The sequence below is a fragment of the Ornithorhynchus anatinus genome, chromosome 20 (assembly GCF_004115215.2).
Source record: "Ornithorhynchus anatinus isolate Pmale09 chromosome 20, mOrnAna1.pri.v4, whole genome shotgun sequence".
In the NCBI taxonomy this organism is placed as follows: Eukaryota; Metazoa; Chordata; class Mammalia; order Monotremata; family Ornithorhynchidae; genus Ornithorhynchus; species Ornithorhynchus anatinus.
The window spans coordinates 23754417-23774119 of NC_041747.1; the positions used below are offsets into that span (position 1 = coordinate 23754417).

At 43.3% G+C, this 19703-nt stretch overlaps 1 protein-coding gene across 2 annotated transcripts in view; it reads left to right on the forward strand.

The window, feature by feature from the left end:
• MAML2 (mastermind like transcriptional coactivator 2) overlaps positions 1-19703 on the forward strand; it is a 292052-nt gene that overhangs the window by 64860 nt on the left and 207489 nt on the right. The window lies entirely within an intron of this gene.

Here is a 19703-nt window from a genome sequence, read left to right on the forward strand (position 1 = left end):
GAGGTTCCTGCCCCCAGTGAAATGCATTTTTGAGGGAGTGGGTATAGGAATCCAGGACATTTTAATAACCACAAGGAAAGTAAGGGCAGTAATCAGATGTCTATGTATGCATTGTTGTATTTGATAGATTGATAGGTAATGGTAGATTTGGGGCTTACTTGGTGTGCGCGCGCACACACACACACACACAAACACACACACACACACAAAGCTCCATTTCCCCCACCCCAACATGTGTAGTGATCTGGACACATTATTTTCTCCTAGAACCCCTTCTCCCCAACTCACAGCCCAGACAGCCAACCTTCATGGGTGAATGGGAGAACCAATACCAGTACCTCGGAGGGCTCCCTTTTCATAGGGAAGAGTGGAGTGGCGGTTCTGCCCACAGTGTCAAAGTGTTGGCCAAATACCCCGCTTCCTGCCTCCTGCCCTTCTTCTAAGGACAACCCTCATTTCCCTTTAAAGTTCTTCATAGGGGCTGAGGAGAGCAGGATGGTTTAGGTTTCAGGGTTTAGAATGGTCATCGGATCTTTAAAAGGTGCTGTGGGGCTTTAACTAAGGGACATTTGGGAAGCTGTGGAGAAGCTGCTAAACCATACTATGCTGTAGTGAAAGAATACCTTGAGCATATACAACATCTTATTCCCAAAGCACTCTCCCATGACTTTCCCTCATGACAACACCGTGAGGGAGGGAGATATGCAGATTATTATTTTTACCCATTTCATAGATGAGCCAACTGAAGAATAGACTCTGTTAAGTGACTTGCCCGTGGTCACACAGCAGGCTGGTTGGAAAACCTGGACTCAAAACCAGTCCTCTGTCTTCCAGAGGGATGTGGAACCACAATAATTGTTCCTAGATATAGTGTTCACTTTTGGCTGTATTTTAATTTACCCTAGTACGGTGCTTTTGGTTCCTGGTTTTGTTCATATTTATCTTGCACTAATGGACTTGAATTTTTGTAAGGATTGGGCAATCAAGCACAGCAAATACTCCGTCTGGAAGAGTCAAAAGTGTAAATAGCATTTGGAGGTAGATTCAAAAGTCCCTTAATTTGCCTCATATTTCTGAATCTCGCTACAAAAACAGTGTTTAAGCCTATGTGTCACTTAAACCAGGTGGATTTGGATTTGGATTTGCAGGATTTGCAAATTGGATTTGCACAAGTTGGATTTGCAGGAACCTTGGATCTTACCTTTTGGTGAGTAAATCTTCTTAATGTCAACTTCCAAGCATTTAGTGCAGTGCACTGTACAAAGTAAGCACTCATTACCATTGCTTGATCTCCAAGAGGCCATCCCTGATTAAACCCTCTTTCTTCAACTTCTGTGTCCTCTTTGCACTTGGTATTCACAACACCCTCAGCCTCATGGAACTTATGTACATATCTGTAATTTATTCATTTATATTAATATCTGTTTTCCCTTCTAGACTGTAAGCTCATTGTGGGCAAGAGAGGGCATCTACCAACCCTGTTATACTCTCCCAAGTAGACTGCTCTGCTCACAATTAGAGCTTAAAGTATACCACTGATTGATTGATTGAGATTTCATTCTTTGAAAGAAATCTGTTGACTTAAGGCAATTGAATCTTTCTAAGTTACCATCGGATCTAGTCCTGGGTATTCTCACCAGTTCTTGGACTCTGAAAAAGTTCATTTTTCTGCCTCGAGTGAGAACTTTATTCCCAAAGAGTAGTTTGCTAGGGTTTAAAAACAGGACCCGGCCAGATAGAGGGTAATAAACATATGGAATAAATTACTAGGAAACACAAGTGAAAAGGACTGGTCAAGAACACTTAGATTTGTTTAAGGAGGAGAGGATTGATGGAAGAGAGAAAACACAGAGAGCTGGGATTAAGATAAACTGAAAAAAGATGGCATTCCAGCCTCCTCCTAGTCTTATCATTTCTTGTGTGCTAAAAGAAATGGAGAGATGGAATGAGGAGACTTGAAAATGAGACCGGAGGAGAAGTGGCATGGAAGGGAAGGTGAGGTGAATCTTGAAAGACGTAAAGTACAGGAGATCTGTGATCAGAGTTATAAGAGTTATAAGCCCAACTCCAGGTTAAATTATGTACAAATAACTTCTAGTCCACCGGAACGCTGGGATAGATTTATAATCCTGAAAGTCACAGTACTGACCATAGCTGGGACTTTTCTTTTATGTAAGTTGCAGCCTGCAAACTTTAACAGAAAATGGACCTTAAAGAGAGGGACCACTAGATGACTGGTCAGTGCTGGGTGACAGTGGGAAATAATGCTGTATGAAATCTCCGTACAGTGTGGTAGTGGATGGCTTTGTGGTCTTGCTTGGCCACTAGAACTTACTAGAACCCGAGACCTGGGTTCTAGGCCCAGCTTAGCCTCCGACTTGCTATGTGATCTTGGGCAAGCCACTTAACTTCTCTGTATCTCAGTCCTTTCACCTGCAAAATGAGGATTTAATACTTGTTATCCCTCCTAATTAGGCTGTGAGCCCCATAATAATTATAATGATGGCATTTGTTCAGCGCTTACTATATGCCAAGCACTGGGTATTATACAAGGTTATCAGATTGTCCCACGTGGGGCTCACAGTCTTAATCCCCATTTTAGCGATGAGGGAACTGAGGCACAGAGAAGTTAAGTGACTTGCCCAAAGTCATACAGCTGACAGGTGGCAGAGCAGGGATTAGAACCCACATCCTCTGACTCCCAAGCCTGGGCTCTTTCCACTAAGCCACACTGCTTCCCCATGTGGGACCTTATCATCTCTATCTACCCCAGCTCTTAGAAGAGTGCTTGCTACATAGTAAGTACTTAACGAATACCACAGTTTATAGCCTCTCTGGCCCCCAGTTTCATAATCTGTAAAATGGGGATAAAATTGATTATGAGTCTTGTGCAGGACAAGAATTATATCTGTGTGTGTGTATGTGTGTGTGTGTGTAATTAAGCACTTACTGTGTGCCAAGCAGCTCACTGTGGGCAGGGAATGTGTCTGTATATTGTTGTATGGTACTCTCCCAAGTGCTTAATATAGTACTCAGCACACAGGAAGCGCTCAATAAATACAATTGAATGAATCAATTCTTGACGCCACTTGACTTTTTTTCTCAATGCAAGGATTTTCAAAAACACAATTTTGTCATAGCAGGAATGATTGTACTTCACTTATCAAGTAGCTTTAAAAACAAAAGACAAGAACCCACCCCCACTGCCATCCTATTTAATACAGTCACATGGCTGCAAATGATGAATGAAAAGAACTGAAGGATGATCTATATGCTTTCCCAGACAGCTGCACATTATTTCAAACACCTGCCTTCTGATCTTAAAAACAAAAACAAAGCAAAACAAAAAACTGGAGAGAGATGCTACTGAGTGGTGGTGGATGAGGGCCAAAAACAGACTCTGAAACCTAAGGTGCCGAAAAGGGCCTGGAAAATGGTAATATTACAATTACCTCCTCCTCCATACCTTATCTCACCTTGGCTTCACGGACTCCGTCCTCTCCTGCTTCTCCTCTTACCTCTCTGGCCGGTCATTTTCGGTCTCCTTTGCTGGAGCCTCCTCCCCCTCCCATCCTTTAACTGTTGGAGTTCCTCAAGGGTCAGTTCTTGGCCCTCTTCTGTTCTCCATTTACACTCACTCCTTCAGTGAACTCATTCGCTCTCACGGCTTTGACTACCATCTCTACGCAGATGACACGCAGATCTACATCTCCGCCCCTGTCCTCTTCCCCTCCCTTCAGGCTCGCATCTCCTCCTGCCTCCAGGACGTCTCCACCTGGATGTCGGCCCGCCACCTAAAACTCAACATGAGCAAGACTGAGCTCCTCATCTTCCCTCCCAAACCCGGTCCTCTCCCAGACTTCTCTATCACCGTGGATGGCACGACCATCCTTCCCATCTCTCAGGCCCGCAATCTCGGTGTCATCCTTGACTCGTCTCTCTCGTTCACCCCACACATCCTATCCGTTACCAAGACCTGCCGGTTTCACCTCTACAGTATCGCCAAGATCAGCCCTTTCCTCTCCACCCAAACGGCTACCTTACTGCTACGGGCTCTCGTTATATCCCGGCTAGACTACTGTGTCAGCCTTCTCTCTGATCTCCCTTCCTCCTCTCTCACCCCACTCCAGTCTATTCTTCACTCTGCTGCCCAGCTCATCTTCCTGCAGAAACGCTCTGGGCATGTCACTTCCCTTCTTAAACACCTCCAGTGGTTGCCTATCAACCTCCGCTCCAAACAAAAACTCCTCACTCTAGGCTTCAAGGCTCTCCATCACCTTGCCCCTTCCTACCTCTCCTCCCTTCTCTCTTTCTACCACCCACCCCGCACGCTCCGCTCCTCTGCCGCCCACCTCCTCACCGTCCCTCGGTCTCGCCTATCTCGCCGTCGACCCCCGGGCCACGTCCTCCCGCGGTCCTGGAACGCCCTCCCTCCTCACCTCCGCCAAACTGATTCTCTTCCCCTCTTCAAAACCCTACTTAAAACTCACCTCCTCCAAGAGGCCTTCCCAGACTGAGCTCCTCTTCTCCCTCTACTCCCTCTGCCACCCCCCCCCTTACCTCTCTGCAGCTAAACCCTCTTTTTCCCCTTTTCCCTCTGCTCCTCTACCTCTCCCTTCCCTGTACTCGTCCACTCAACTGTATATATTTCCATTACCCTATTTATTTTGTTAATGAATTGTACATCGCCTTGATTCGATTTAGTTGCCATTGTTTTTACGAGACGTTCTTCCCCTTGACTCTATTTATTGCCATTGTTCTTGTCTGTCCATCTCCCCCGATTAGACTGTAAGCCCGTCAAACGGCAGGGACTGTCTCTATCTGTTGCCGACTTGTTCAGCCCAAGCGCTTAGTACAGTGCTCTGCACATAGTAAGCGCTCAATAAATACTATTGAATGAATGAATAGTAGTAGTGGCAGCCGCAGGATTTATTGAGCCCACTTGGTGAGGTGTACTATACTAGGCCCTTGGGAATACAGAACAACAAAGTGACACCTTCCTTGCCCCCAAGGCGCTTATATCCTTAGGACCTCACCAAGGTGGAAGAGCCCCCTTACCTAGGAACTACCTCCCTCCTCCCCTCCTTTTTATGACATTTATTTAGTGCTTTCTCTGTTCCTGAAACTGTACTAAGCACTGGAGTAGACACAATCTAATCAGGTTGGACACAGTGCATGTCCCACATGGGGCTCACAATCTTAATCTCCTTTTTACAGCTGAGGAAACTGAGGCCTAGAGAAGTGACCATGTCCAAGGTCACATGGCAGACCAGTGGCAGAGCCCGGATTAGAACCCAGGGTCTCTGACTCCCACTAGGCCATGCTGCTCTCCTCATTAGGTACAGCCAAACTCTAGGGTGACGCAGGATCATATGTATCGAGCACTTACCATGTGCAGAGTCCTGTACTCAGTACTTGGGAAAATATATAACAGTTAGTGGACTTGTTACCTACCTACATGGAGCTCTCAGCTTCCCAGGATTCCTTTGGACCACTGGACCAATCAGGTGCTCAATGTGGCCCCTGGCATGGACCAGTGGTCATGGGATAAAGCTGGAATTGACCCCAGTTCTGGGTTTATGGAGACACAGCCTAAGTGTAGGTAATATTAGCAGTGGTATTGATTTAGCATCTGTAGAACAATATATGGTACCAAACACTTGGGAAAGTGCAACAAAACTGAAACCTACCTCCTGCCCACAAGGAGTTTCCAGTCCAGTGGAGGCACTTCCAGTGAGATCTCTCCACAACCGTTGTTTGACGGCATAATATCAGTTGGTAGGGGGCCCATTTGGGGGCACCATGCTGTCGATCAGCTCTCATCTCTCTTTCTGAAGAACAATCAAAGAGGCGAGCTACACTTCAGCAAGTAGTGATGCAGAAACACTGCCTTAACCTGGAATTTGCATTGATCGTGAACTCCTTTTCCCTGAAAAGTCATCAGGAGTCCAGGGTATGTTTAATGGGCTTGTCCCATCTTCCTGGAAAGGTCATCCAAGAGGAATGTATAAAAGTGTTCAGGCATTGACCGACTATTATTGCATTATTCCTTGAAAGTAAAGCAGATGACAAAACAAAGAGTCAAGGGTATTTATTGACCGCTTACAGTGTGTAGATCACAGCAGAATTGGTAGGCACATTCCCTAGCCACGAGTTTAGGGCCTAGACACTTAAGTAACCCACACCTAACTTGCCAATAAGGAGTGCTTTGGGCCCTGAGGATAGAATGGTAACTGACTCTTTAAGACCTTGCAGAGTTTTTCTTTCTCACAATTTCTCATTTCTCATGTCCAGGACTGGTACTTGTCAGGAGACTTTTGTTGTTGTTTCTGTGGGTGGTGTTTTAGGGCTTTTTTTGTTTGTTTGTTTGGTATTTGTCAAGGGACTCTTGTGAGTCACTGTTAGGCATCTTCAAACCAGCTGAGTTTGAAGGAACCGTTGGGCTATTGATATAAGTGCATTTTGCTAGTGGTTTTTTGACTCTCAGGAGACAAGAGAGTGAGTTTATAAAGGGAATTCACAACAAAACAGCCGAAAATCCGGGACACCTCTATCCATAAATGCTTCCAGATGAGGGCACCTTCTCTGCTCTATCGTTTGTGTTTTTAAAGGGTCTGGAAGACACAGAAAGCAGAGTGAAATGCATTAGGATCCTTTACCACAACTTCATTTCAGAATAGGGCAGATTTACAGTGGGAAGTGAGGGAACTTTGTCTTTGAAAAAATAAATCTTAATATATTCCCTGTAGCCTATCAACACATGCTTTTCAGAAGAAGAGGAAAAAAAGATGACTGGTGGAAAATAGGCCTGACTTGGGGGAACATCTTGAAAGAAACCTGTCTTGTCTTAGAAAATTGAAAAGACCTGAAGGCAGCCGTTAGAAAGGGGATCCGTGGAGAACAACATGAAGGAGGAACTTCAAGATACAAGTTTAAAATTACTCTGAACAGTTGTTCCAACCACAGACTTTTATCTGCCCAGGCAACATGGCACAGTTCACATCAAATTTTGAAATACATTTCAAAAAATGGTTAGACACACAGAAATTCCACTTGGACTATAAACCATGGATCTCCCTAGCCAACACTGGAAAATTATTCTGCCCATTTCCTGTGACATCACCCAGCTAAAGGGTGAAGGCATATACCACTAAAGGAAGCTAAAGACAAGCATCCACCACAGTTCCTCCCACGATTCAGGTTTCCATAAAACCCAAACAAAAATGAGAAGAAAGGAAAGGCAGACCATGTTTCTTATTTTGAACCCTGCTGCCTGGTTTCATTAGGTCTGTGGTCTGATTTCTTTTTGGATTCTGGCATACGGGCCAGTGGTTTTCATGGATGATGTAGAATTCGTGAAGCACAAAACCTCTCAAATTACACTTCTAAATTGTCTGGGGCATGAGTTTTGAATGAGAAACTTCATTTTTAGGGGTGGAAGTCGATTTCATAAGCAACACCAATCAACTTTGCTGCTTGAACAGATAAGCTCTGCTTAGGTGCAAGATGCTCACTGCTCAGAGATAGTGGGATAAGGAGATTGATTTCTCCCTCAGTAAAGAGGTTTTCGTGAGTCAGGGCTAAAGGTCCTTAGAAGGCCTAATGGAAAAGTTCATTTCACAGCTGCCGGTGATAGACTCTACCAGGCCAATGGATAACAACAGGATGTGGGTTTTGAACACTTGTCAGCTCCTTCAAGCTGTATCTTTTTTTTTTTCAGTTTCATTCTTTAAAAAAGACATTAGAGAAGATAATCATTATCGTTGTAGCAAACACATTTTTTCCTAGTGTTAATGTGTTTTTAATCGGAGTTTTGTTTGAAAGTTTTTCCACGTGCCCGGGGGGGCGGGCGGGGGTTGTGTCCACTTTTCTACAATCCCATGAGGTGGAGGCAGGCCCAGGCCATGGGCTTCTGGTACGGTATACAAAGAAACTGGGGGAAAGTTTAATCGATTGGCCCCGCTGGATGGGCTTCTCGTCCCATTGGGGGAGATGAAATATTTGCCTGCTTCTTTGGAAATGCCAAAATATTCTGTCCTCTCCCTCCACACCATAAGTATCATGAAGACTTGAGGTTAGTCAGTCAGAGTGGCTGCAGGCTGAGGGATTCCAAGAACAGATGCTTTTTGGTCCTTCACTCTAACTCACAAAGATGTTGTGAGGATAAAATGAGACAATGTGAGAATGATTTGGGAAAACAAAAGATCCATGCAGAATATAAGAATCATTATTACTATTATTCGTTGTGGGCAGGGAATGGATCCACCAACTCTGTTACATTGTACTCTCCCAAGTGTTTTGTACAGTTCTCTGCATACGGTAAGAGCTCGATAAGATTGATTGATTATGGTTCCTATTAAAGTGCCTAAACAAGAGAGATACTAAATAGCATTGATTTGTCAGTGGAATATTTCATCGGAATACTAACACAGTACTGATACTTTCACTTCCTAGATTGGCAGTGGCATTTTGGATCAGTAATGGAGAGCTCTCTGGAAAAGAAATTTCTTGTCAGTCAGTGATGTTTATTGAGTGCTTACTCTGTGCTAAGCTAAGAGCTTGGGAGAATACAATAGAGAGCCTTATTGAAGGCACATCTCATCCAAGAGGCCTTCCCTGACTAAGTCCTCTTTTCCTTTGCTTCTGCTACCTTCTGCGGAAGCTCCCTTTTTTCATCTCCCCTCCCAGGCCCACAGCACTTACGTACATATCGGTGAGCGTGGCTCAGTAGAACAAGCATGGGGTTGGGAGTCAGAGGTCTCGGGTTCGAATATTGGCTCTGCACACCTTCTTCCCCTGTGCCCTTCCTGGCTCAGTAGAAAGAGCATGGGCTTTGGAGTCAGAGGTCATGGGTTCAAATCCCAGCTCTGCCGCTTGTCAGCTGTTTGACTGTGGGCAAGTCACTTAACTTCTCTGTGCCTCAGTTCCCTCATCGCTAAAATGGAGATTAAGACTGTGAGCCTCATGTGGGACAAACTGATTACCCCGTATCTACCCCAGTGCTTACAACAGTGCTCTGCACATAGTAAGCACTTAACAAATACCAACATTATTATTACTGTATGTTTCTCCCTCTAAACTGTAAGCTCACTGTGGGCAGGGAATATGTGTGTTATAGTGTCCTCTCCCAAGTGCTTAGGGCAGTGTTCTGCACACAGTAAGCACTCAATAAATACAACTGACAGATGAACTCTCCTTTCAGATGAGCCTCTTTTCTCCTCTCTTTTCATTTATCCCTCCTGTTATCCTTCCCAGGGCATCTGTTCAACATTCCCTTGTCATGTTTATGTCTTCACAAAGTATTAATGGTTTATTTTTCAAGGGGCCAGTCCAGACTCCATGTGCAGATACTAACTGAAGAGTACAGAGTCACTTCGGGGTATGGCTGAAATATTTCTGGGAAATTTTATGGGGAGTTTAGTTTCTCCTGAACTGGAATGCTTAGGTCATCAAAGTCAGGGACCAGAAAAGATGCAATAACACTGCCTTGGAACTATGTATTTAGAAAGAGGAAAAGACAGCATGGCCTAGCAGAAGGATCGTGAAACTGGGGATCAGGAAGTCTGGATTCTAGTCCCAGCCTTCTGTGTGACCATGGACAAGTCACTTATCCTCTCTGCGTCTCCTTTTTCTCATCTGTAAAGTGAAGGTAAGATTCCTACCTTTCATTCTTAAGCCCCCATGTGGGACAGAGACTGTGCCCCCATCTGATTATCTTATATTTTCCCCCAGCACATAGTAAACACTTGATAGTATAAATAACAAAAAGAAATAAAAGGTAGCCACAGAAATTAATATTGTCTAAAAAATTAAAACAAATCCCTAGAGAACTGAGTATTGATTCGCCTTTGGTCAAGACTTTTCTTAATTTCCTGGATTTGAACTTTTGAAGAGTTTTTAAAGGGAAAGGTTCTGATGTGGGTGACAATAGCTGGATATTGAGGATATTAAGGTCCGTTAAGGTTGCAATAATAGGGATCGTATATTAGCACCCTAGAAATTCTAAACGGTGCCCCAATTTTCGCTGGTCGGCTGACGGCTCTTACTGAACTCTGTTACTTTGGCAGATTGGACTAGCTGGAAATCTGCCCTCTGAGCACGGTTCCACTTGTTTTCCCGAATTCACTCCAAACCAATCCACTCCAAACCAGAAATAGTTGTGAACAGAACCAGAAGTGGGTTGAGGGGTAACTTACTTCCCAGGGCCAACTCTGCACATTTTTAAATTTATGCTTTTATCTTGAGGTATTTAAGCATTTTCTATGTGTTAAGCACTCTTCTGGGCATTGGGGTGGATACAGGTTAATCAGTTTGGATGCAATCCCCATCCCACCTGGGGCTCACAGTTGAAGTGGGAGGGAGGAAGATTTCATCCCCGTTTTAAGGATGAGGTAACTGAGGCATAGAGAAGCAGTTACTTGCCCAAGGTCATATATCCCCACAAGTGGCAGAGCCAGAATTAGAACCCAGATCCTTCTGACTCTGAGCCACACTTTATCCACTAAGCCACCCTGCTTCACATGCACAATCACCTCGAGAGCCGCCTTGAGTTATTTTCTCTGCAACATAGGGACTCACCATACACTGTGGTGCCAACATTTCATCTCGAGCTCAGTGGCAGACTTGAGGGAGAGCTTTCGATGAGCAAGGGACAGGGATACAGCCCTAGGGAAGCAGTGTGAGGTGGGGTCTAGGGGATAAAAAGAAAGAGAAGGAGGTAGGTATGTGGATGGGTGTGCCTAGAGCTGTGGCTAGGGGAAAGCCCAATTGTAGGGGGAGCGGGGCGATCCTGCCTCTGCCTGCCTGGGGAATGGTCATTCCTGTCTGCAGCTGGGTCCAGTTACTCCTGGCCACAGAAGGAAGTCAATCAGAGCAGAATCCCCTTGTGCCTAACAGAAGGGAACTGGTCAGAATTGTGGTGCCGTTGTATGGATTCATTTCCTACTGAACTCTGCTCCCCAGAATGACTTATAGTGGACATTCATTAAACTTACTATGGCGTTGACTGTATACTAAGTGCTGGGCTAGATACAGGGTTATCAGATCAGATAGATGCAGCTTCTGCCCCACCGTGGAGCCCACAAACTATTCTATCCCCATTTTACAAAAGAGGAAACCATGGCCCTGAGAAGTCAAGTGATTTGCCCAAGGTCATACAACTTGACTAGCTATCGCTGCTGGCCCAGCCCTACTAAAAACTTCACCCCTCCTCTGTGGTCTCAGTTCTGGGGGAGCAGTTGCTTCGCTCACTACACCTTGGAGTTGTTGCCAACGGCCACATACAGGTTGTAATAATGTTGGTATTTGTTAAGTGCTTACTATGTGCCGAGCACTGTTCTAAGCGCTGGGGTAGACACACGGGAATCAGGTTGTCCCACGTGGGGCTCACAGTCTTAATCCCCATTTTACAGATGAGGTAACTGAGGCACCGAGAAGTTAAGTAACTTGCCCAAAGTCACACAGCTGACAAGTGGCAGAGCTGGGATTCGAACCCATGACCTCTGACTCCAAAGCCCATGCTCTTCCCACTGAGCCATGCTATTGTAGCACTCCCATCTCTGTGAAGCAGGACATCTATCCCCAAATCTCCATGCCAGTTACCCACCAAAGGACAATTCATATCTAGGTAAAGTGTGAGAGGGACAGTCAGTCTCTCATTGGTCAGCTCTGCCACACTTACCCTACCAGATAGTAGCCACCAACAGGAGTGACATCATAAAAATGACTGACATTGGAAATGACATGAACAGTAAAGTCAGTGAGATGCTAGCGGAGCCCCAACCAAATCATCTGATCCCGAAATCGAAAGACATCCTGCGGTTTCCTTCCCAGATATTGCCATTTCCATATCCGTTTTAAAGCTCAGCGACTCATGCAAACTCTTCCGCCTGTGTGACATTTGTGGATGGCCCTCCTCTTTTCCTTGTTTTAGCAATCTCTGAATTGCGCAGAATTGAGCTCACTTCCTTGGGATTTTTCAGCCTGATTATGTGTTGGCGCTCAAATTCCAACCTCTTTTATCATGGCTCCTGAGTGGTTTAGCTCTGTGCATCTAGGCTGATGACAAGGATTCCATCATGTCAGACTCTGGTGTAGCTCACTCTGTGGCAGCTGCACTACCAGGAGCTTACAACAAGCTTATGTGTTTTGTTTTTTTAAAAAAAGACAACATTCCTTTCACACTCCCACTCGCATCTGAGGTTCATCCACTTCCTTCCTATAGCTTTTTTTAGAAGCTGGTGTGTTTTTCTCACGTCCGGCAACAAAGGATGTTTTGTGCTGCTGTAGAGGGTGTGTGTGTTTGTATGTGTGTGTGCACGCACGTGTGTGTCAATCCATAAGGATCTGCTTTAATTTTGCAACTCTTTTACTAGAAAGCACTGAAACACTGTTCTTTGCATGGATCTAGGAAATGCGGGACCTCCAGATCAAATTATTTCCTCCGCTGTCTTTCTCCAAATCAAAATGGTCCTTTCTCTAGTTTTCTATAGTATTCTCAATTAAGCATATTACACCAGCCCCCCTACTTTCCGCAGTCCCACGCACAGACATTGAAATGTTTACCCTCAGATTACATAATTCAGCAACATAGCACATAGCAGACTTCAAAAGAATAATTTCCACTTGACTCATTATGTATACTCTCTTGATCGCCTCTGTCGAAATTGCTGCTGCCCATGGCATTATGATATGTTAATCATGGCACCACACACTTGTTCAAGGGTAAAATTCTAATGGTGATTTGGGGGCACCCTATCTCAATGTCAGGGGCCTAGGAGATTGACATTAGTTGTTCCCAATGTATTTATGATTTGTGTGCAGTGAGACAAGGAGGGCAAAAACATAAGCAGCCCTGGGATTGTGTCACAAATCTCTGGGGAGAATTCACAAAGCGACAGTCAGCCTAAATTATAATAATAATAATGTTGGTATTTGTTAAGTGCTTACTATGTGCAGAACACTGTTGTAAGCGCTGGGTAGATACAGAGTAATCAGGTTGTCCCATGTGAGGCTCACAGTCTTAATCCCAATTTTACAGATGAGGGAACTGAGGCACAGAGAAGTTAAGTGACTTGCCCACAGTCACACAGCTGACAAGCGGCGGAGCTGGGATTTGAACCCATGACCTCTGACTCCAGAGCCTGTGCTCTTTCCACTGAGCCAGGAAGAGCACAGGGGAAGAAGGAGTGACAAAGGGAAAATCTAACCCTCTTTCCTAGTTGCACTGATGTTGGAAGAGACCAAAAATGGGGTTAATAATAATAATAGTGATAATAATATGATAATTTTGGTTACCCAAAAGCTTGGTTCCTCAAAGACGAGCATTATCAGGTCAGTCTTTCCAGGTGGTAGAAAAATCTGGGTCACTGAGGTTCTCAAGGAGAAGAAAACGAGCCAAACCCAAACTATCAATTATGTCTGTTCCAAAGAGATGGAAAGGCAGCTCACCTGTGATGCTTGTCAAAGAGTAATGGTCTTTGCCGCCAATGGAATGGAATTCCAACCTTAGTGTACTGCTTAGTTTTAGTAACTGGCAAATTGGCAAAAACGATTCTTCCTCGTAGTTGATTTCTTTGGGATCTTTGTTCTATATGAGTTGTGAGGGTGGTTTAGCATTAAGACTTTCTTTGAGTTCAAATTTCTTTGGTATTTGTATGTATTTTTTGTCAGGAGTGCTTGCAGTGTGTGTGTGTGTTTTGTGGGGTGGGGGGAGGAGGAATGCGTTGGGGGAATGGATTTTTTTTTTAAAAAAAAAACCCTTAGTTTCCCTGGAATTTTCTCAGAAATATAAGGATATGCTCCTGTTGGAACTTTGGCTGAGGGCCAGAAATTCCATATAACTTGGGATTTTATGGTTTCTGTATATAGGAAAGCCAGGCTGTGTTTTTGTGGGTTCCTCTGATGAGCCTCTGTCTTGTGGTATTTCCAGGGAGAATTCCCCAAGCTGGCCTCTTGTCTTATCCATTCACATAGGAGCAAGCAAGGTTCTGATGTATTTCTTCATTTTTACCAATACTTATTAAGCATTTATTTGGAGTATAGCACTGTACTAAGAACTTGGAAATATATTAAAAAGAAACTACAGTTAGTTCCTACCCATCTTTGGATATCTCATTAATGAATGAAAGGAGAAACATTATTCCCCAATTATCTTTGTATCCAGAATGGTTTAAAGACAGTGGCAGTTGGATAATTAGGGTTTTCTTGTAATGGGAAAGTCCAGAACTCCATAAAAGCATAATGTGGATCATATCATCATATTATCAATGACTGTGATAATTGTTAAGCACTTACTATCTGCACAACACTCTACTGTGCACTGAGGTAGAGAAAAAATAAGCAGCCTGGAAACAGTCTGTTTCCCACATGGGGCTGACAGTCTAAGGGAATAGGAGAACAGGTATCTGCAGTTTTATAGATGAGAACCCTGAAATGGAGAAGGTTAAGTGATATTTTTCAAGCACTCACTACATGCCAAGCACTGTAACAAGTGCTGTGGTAGATGCAAGATAATCAGGTAGGACCCAGTCCCTGTTCCATATGGGGTTCACAGTCCAAAAGGGAAGGAAGTTAGGGTTTTTACCCCCCATTTTTGTCTTGTCTAATGCTGTTGAGCGTGGCTCAGTGGAAAGAGTCTGGGCTCGGAGTCCGAGGTCATGGGTTTGACTCCCGGCTCTGCCACTTGTCAGCTGTGTGACTGTGAGCAAGTCACTTCACTTCTCTGTGCCTCAGTTACCTCATCTGTAAAATGGGGATTAACTGTGAGCCTCATGTGGGACAACCTGATTACCCTGTATCTACCCCAGTGCTTAAAACAGTGCTCTGCATAAATCCCCAACCCCCTCTGCTTCCTTCTGATTGGCCTGAAGACTGGAAGCAGTTTATGACTGCAAATTTGGGGAGTTGGTTGTTTTTTTTTAATGTCTTCTTTTGTCATCTTGAGGCTTTCCAGAATTTAAAGGCGGGAAGAAAAGAAAGGATCAAGGAAATTATTAGAGGTATATTAAATAAACTCTTCAGGGGAAAGTGTGTTTAATTGAGAAATTATAGAATAAATGAACTGGACCTATTTTCAAATATTGATGATTTTGCTTTCTCTTACTCTTCTTATGTATTTTGTTGTTGTTTGATTTGCTTAACAAATACCAACATTATCATTATTATTATTATTATCTCTGGCCCCCGTTTTAGCGATGGAGAAACTGAAGCACAAAGAAGTTAAGTGAATTGCCCAAGGGAAGCAGCCTGGCTTAGCAGATAGAGCACGAGCCTGGGAGTCTGAAGGACCTGGGTTTTAATCCCGGTTCCACCACGTATCTGCTGTGTGACCTTGGGCAAGTCACATAACTTCTCTGTGCTTCAGTTATCTCATCTGTAAAATGGGGATTAAAGCTGTGAGCCCCATATGGGGCATGGACTGTGTACAACCTGATTAGTTTGTATCTACAGTGCTTATTAGAGTGCCTGGAACATAGTAAATACTTAACAAAAACATTAAAAAAATGCAAAGGCTGAACTTAAGTTCCAGACATCTTCTCAGAGCAGTTGTGTGAGCATTTTCTCCTGCCTGTTTGGTGCAAGAATAACTTAATTACTCCTGTCTCTTCAGGGAATGGCTCTAATTATTATTATTATTATCATCTGTAAGCTCATTGTCGGCAGGGAACATGTCTACTGAGTCTGTTGCATTATTCTTCATTCAATAGTATTTATTGAGAGCTTACTATGTGCAGAGCACTGTACTAAGCGCTTGGAATGAACAAGTCAGCAACAGATAGAGACAGTCCCTGCCGTTTGTCGGGCTTACAGTCTAATCTAGTCTCTCTCAAGCACTTACTAGAGTGCTCTTCCCACAGTAAGCACTCAATAAATATCGATGATGATGATTATATTTATGTGCTTACTACACGTCAAGCAGTGTTCTAATGCCAGGGTAGTTACAAGTTAATCAGGTCAGATTCAGTCCCGGCCCCACATGGGACTCACAGTTTAAATGGGAGGGAGTACAGTATTGAATCACCAATTTATAGTTGAGGAAACTGAGGGACAGAGAAGTGAAGTGACTTGCCCAAGGTCACACAGCAGGCAAGTGGTGGAGCCGAGATTAGAACCCAGGTCCTCTGACATCTCAGGCCCGAGCTCTTCCCACTAGACCATTCTGCTCCTCCATTGGATTTTCTAAAAATCATTGTTAAATATTAAATGTGGGCAAAGAGGCACCCATTTTGCCCAGAACTAAAATGTTCTGTAAATAGCGGGCTCATGCCTACTGTCTTTGTCATACATTCCCAAGCCCTTAGTACAGTAGGGGGTCAAAGGACATTATTGAATGATGGGTGGATACTTATCAAGCAGACTGTGTTTGTTGGAAGTACTGATAATTGTTGGATGCTAGAAAGATATTAGCAGTGACACCCTGTTTCCTGACTGTAATCTGAAGCTGCTTGTCCCCTAAGAGAACCGGAGGTTTTCCAGACATATACTGAATTTCTTCTGTAAGGAGGATCACCCAATTTTTGTCTTTGAAGAATTCCAGCATATATAATTATTCTTTTGCTCATCCTGTACATGGAGAGGAGCAACTGGGGATGAATTGTATGCCCATTTCACTCAGAATTGTCAGGATAGGGTATGAAAGAGCTAGTTTTCCTTCTTTGGCGATTGGTAGATCATTCACTTCTCCAAAGATGGAATCCTCCCACAGAATCATTTCCTTTAAAGCCACTCATTTTTTCATGGGCTCATCAGTTGCACTAATCCTTCGAGCAGCACTGCCCCAGACACAGTTTATCTTCATGAATGTTCACTTTGTAGAGCCTATTTAAGCCCTTTGGTCTCATTTACATATCCTCCTTGAATGGTATTGTACCTTTAAGGTCTTTCTTATAATTTTTTTTATGGGATTTGTTAAGACCTTACTATGTGCTAAATGCTGGGGTAGATAAAGTTAATTAGATTGGACCCAATCCATGTCCCACATGGGGTTCATAGTATTAATCCCCATTTTACAGATGAGGTAACTGAGACAAAGAGAAGTGAACTGACTTGCCCAAGGTCAGACAGCAGATAAGTGGCAGAGTCAGAGTTGGAACCCAGGTCCTTCTGACTCTCAGGCTCGTACTCTATCCACTGGGCCATACCACTCCTCAGCTAAATTGCTGTAAAAATTGCTAAAATGTAGCAAATGTTTAGAAAACGTTTGAGCAATTTTTTTACAGATGGTTTTGTAATTCCTGTTACCTGCTCTGACACTTCAGGTTAAATTTGGCTTTGAGTTTTTAGAGGTGAGTAGCCTCTAAACGAGGCTCCAATCTGTAGGGTTGATGCATGTCACGTGGCATAATCGGTCTTGGGCTTTTTGAGGGTTCATTCGTTAGAGATATAGTTCAGAAGTAAATCGACCAGCGGCAGTATTTCAACCAAAGCCTCGCAATTCATGGAGTTTAAGTTTCACGGTTTCAGCCAAAATTGGATTCAAGGAGTGACCGGCTTCCTTGAAAGATTTGTGATGCAGCCAGAATGGAATTACAGTTTTAACTTGGAAAACTCTGCGCCTCACCTGACAACACAAAGTTTCATTTAGAGGGTCAGGGTGATTCAAGAGAGGATCATCTGAAACTCGGGAGTTTTTTGTTTCTGTACACTGACTGAAAACCAACCTTTTGTGGTTCCTGGTTCTGAAATCAAACTTTCACACAACATTAATATAAACAGCAATTTTTTCAGAAGAATTCACATATTTGGTCTAGGGTAAAATTGCAGAGTCCCCAGTGAACGTTTCACTGCCAAATAAGCAGGCTAACCAGTTTTATTTATGAAGTTCCTCTCCCCCCTCCGTAAAAAAATCTACAAAAGTATTCATAATTTTACTAGCAAGTTCAGAAAAAATGAAGTCTTTGTATTTCTGGGAGATTTTAGGAAGAACTCATTCTGAACTTTCTATCAGACATGCCATTTTTCTTAGTCTTGTTTCTTTTTTTTCCTTTCCTGTATTGTACATTGCATTCTTGGAGGTAGAATAAATGAACTGGACCTATTTTCAAATATTGATGATTTCACTTTCTCTTACTCTTCTTATGTATTTTGTTGTTGTTGCTAGATTTAGTCACATAGACACCTAGCCATCATAGCTTTCAAGAAAATATTGTTCAAAAGTGGATTTGTAAAGAGCCACCCTGTGTCCAAAGGTTCAGTCTATTTAGAAATAGGGCTTGTTTCTATATCTTACTATCCTCAATATCTAACGAAGGAGGATCTAAGGAGTAATAAGAACATTCTCAGATGCTCCACAAAAGCAGTGGAAACCTTGTGTCATCCATCGTGATACTTTTTGCCTCTCACAAATCTTGTTAACGGCACATTTGGGCAATTCAAGAAGTAGGTCAGTTCTAGAGAGTAGTGCTAAAAATAGAAGTAGTGGTGGTGGTGGTGGTGGTAGTAGTAATGATACATATTAAACTCCCACTGGGTGCAATACATTGTGTTAAACACGTGAAAAAGTACAAGAGAAGCATGAGATACAGTCTCTGCCCATTCCAAGCTACCCATGACTTTTCATTAACCACAGTTCAGTCCTTCAGGAAGGAGGGAAAGAGGAGGAATAGGGTCAAAGCTGCATTGTCTTCACTAACTATTTTAGTCCCGATTTTCAGCAGGAAAGCTCAACTCAAAACCTGAAGCTGCATCCAGTTCTATCTGCTCCTAAGTTTAGCTTAGAAGTCCAGAGTAGAGGAGAAGGGAAACACTTGAGTTATTGAGTGGTGAAAGAGGAATATTTAAAGGATGCTTTCAGCGTTTCTCACAGTCCGAACATCTGGATCTTCTTATTTAGCGAAATTCAGTAAACACTATGACAGAGGCTAAGGACTGATGAGAAGGGACTGGTGGATGCATCAGGTGATATTTCTGGTAAGTGTTTGTAACTGCAGTCACACATACACACACGCTCACTTTTCAGTTCGAGAAGCACCTCCTGCTTTGCCCTCCTGACTTAGATATGGATTTATGTTTGTCGAGAAGAAGCTCTTCCACCAGGAAGTGACTGCCATGTAAGGAACCCAAATGATTCCTATCAGTCCAACACCCCTCTGCCCCCAACCCCCTTCTGCTTCCTTCCGATTGGCCTGAAGACTGGAAGCAGTTTATGACTGCAAATTTTGGGAGTTGGTTGTTTTTTTTTTTAATGTCTTCTTTTGTCATCTTGAGGCTTTCCAGAATTTAAAGGCGGGAAGAAAAGAAAGGAACAAGGAAACTATTAGAGGTATATTAAATAAACTCTTCAAGGGAAAGTGAGTTTAATTGAGAAATTATATGCATTTTTCAAGGGAAGTATTGGTTTGATTGCTTATTATTTTAACAGAGTTATTTTTTTTCCTGAACTGGAGAAGCAGATGTTTAAATGATGGACAGGAAGCGGTTCTGACAAATGAAAGGATTTTTGATTGATTCATGAGCCGAGTTTCCTGCCAAGGTTTCGTTCAACCCCAGGCTAAATAAAAGAAACACCCATAATATTACAGCTTAATTGCCTGACTCTTTAACATAAAACCAGAAGATGCAAGTTGTCATTCTACCATTGCTAAACAACAAATTAGCACCGGTTGCTGCTGTTGCCTTCCTATTTTTTAAAGTTTTTGACTTTATGATGTCCCACCGTTACCCCTTTCAATGGGTCTATATTTCTAGGCTACACCATCTGCATG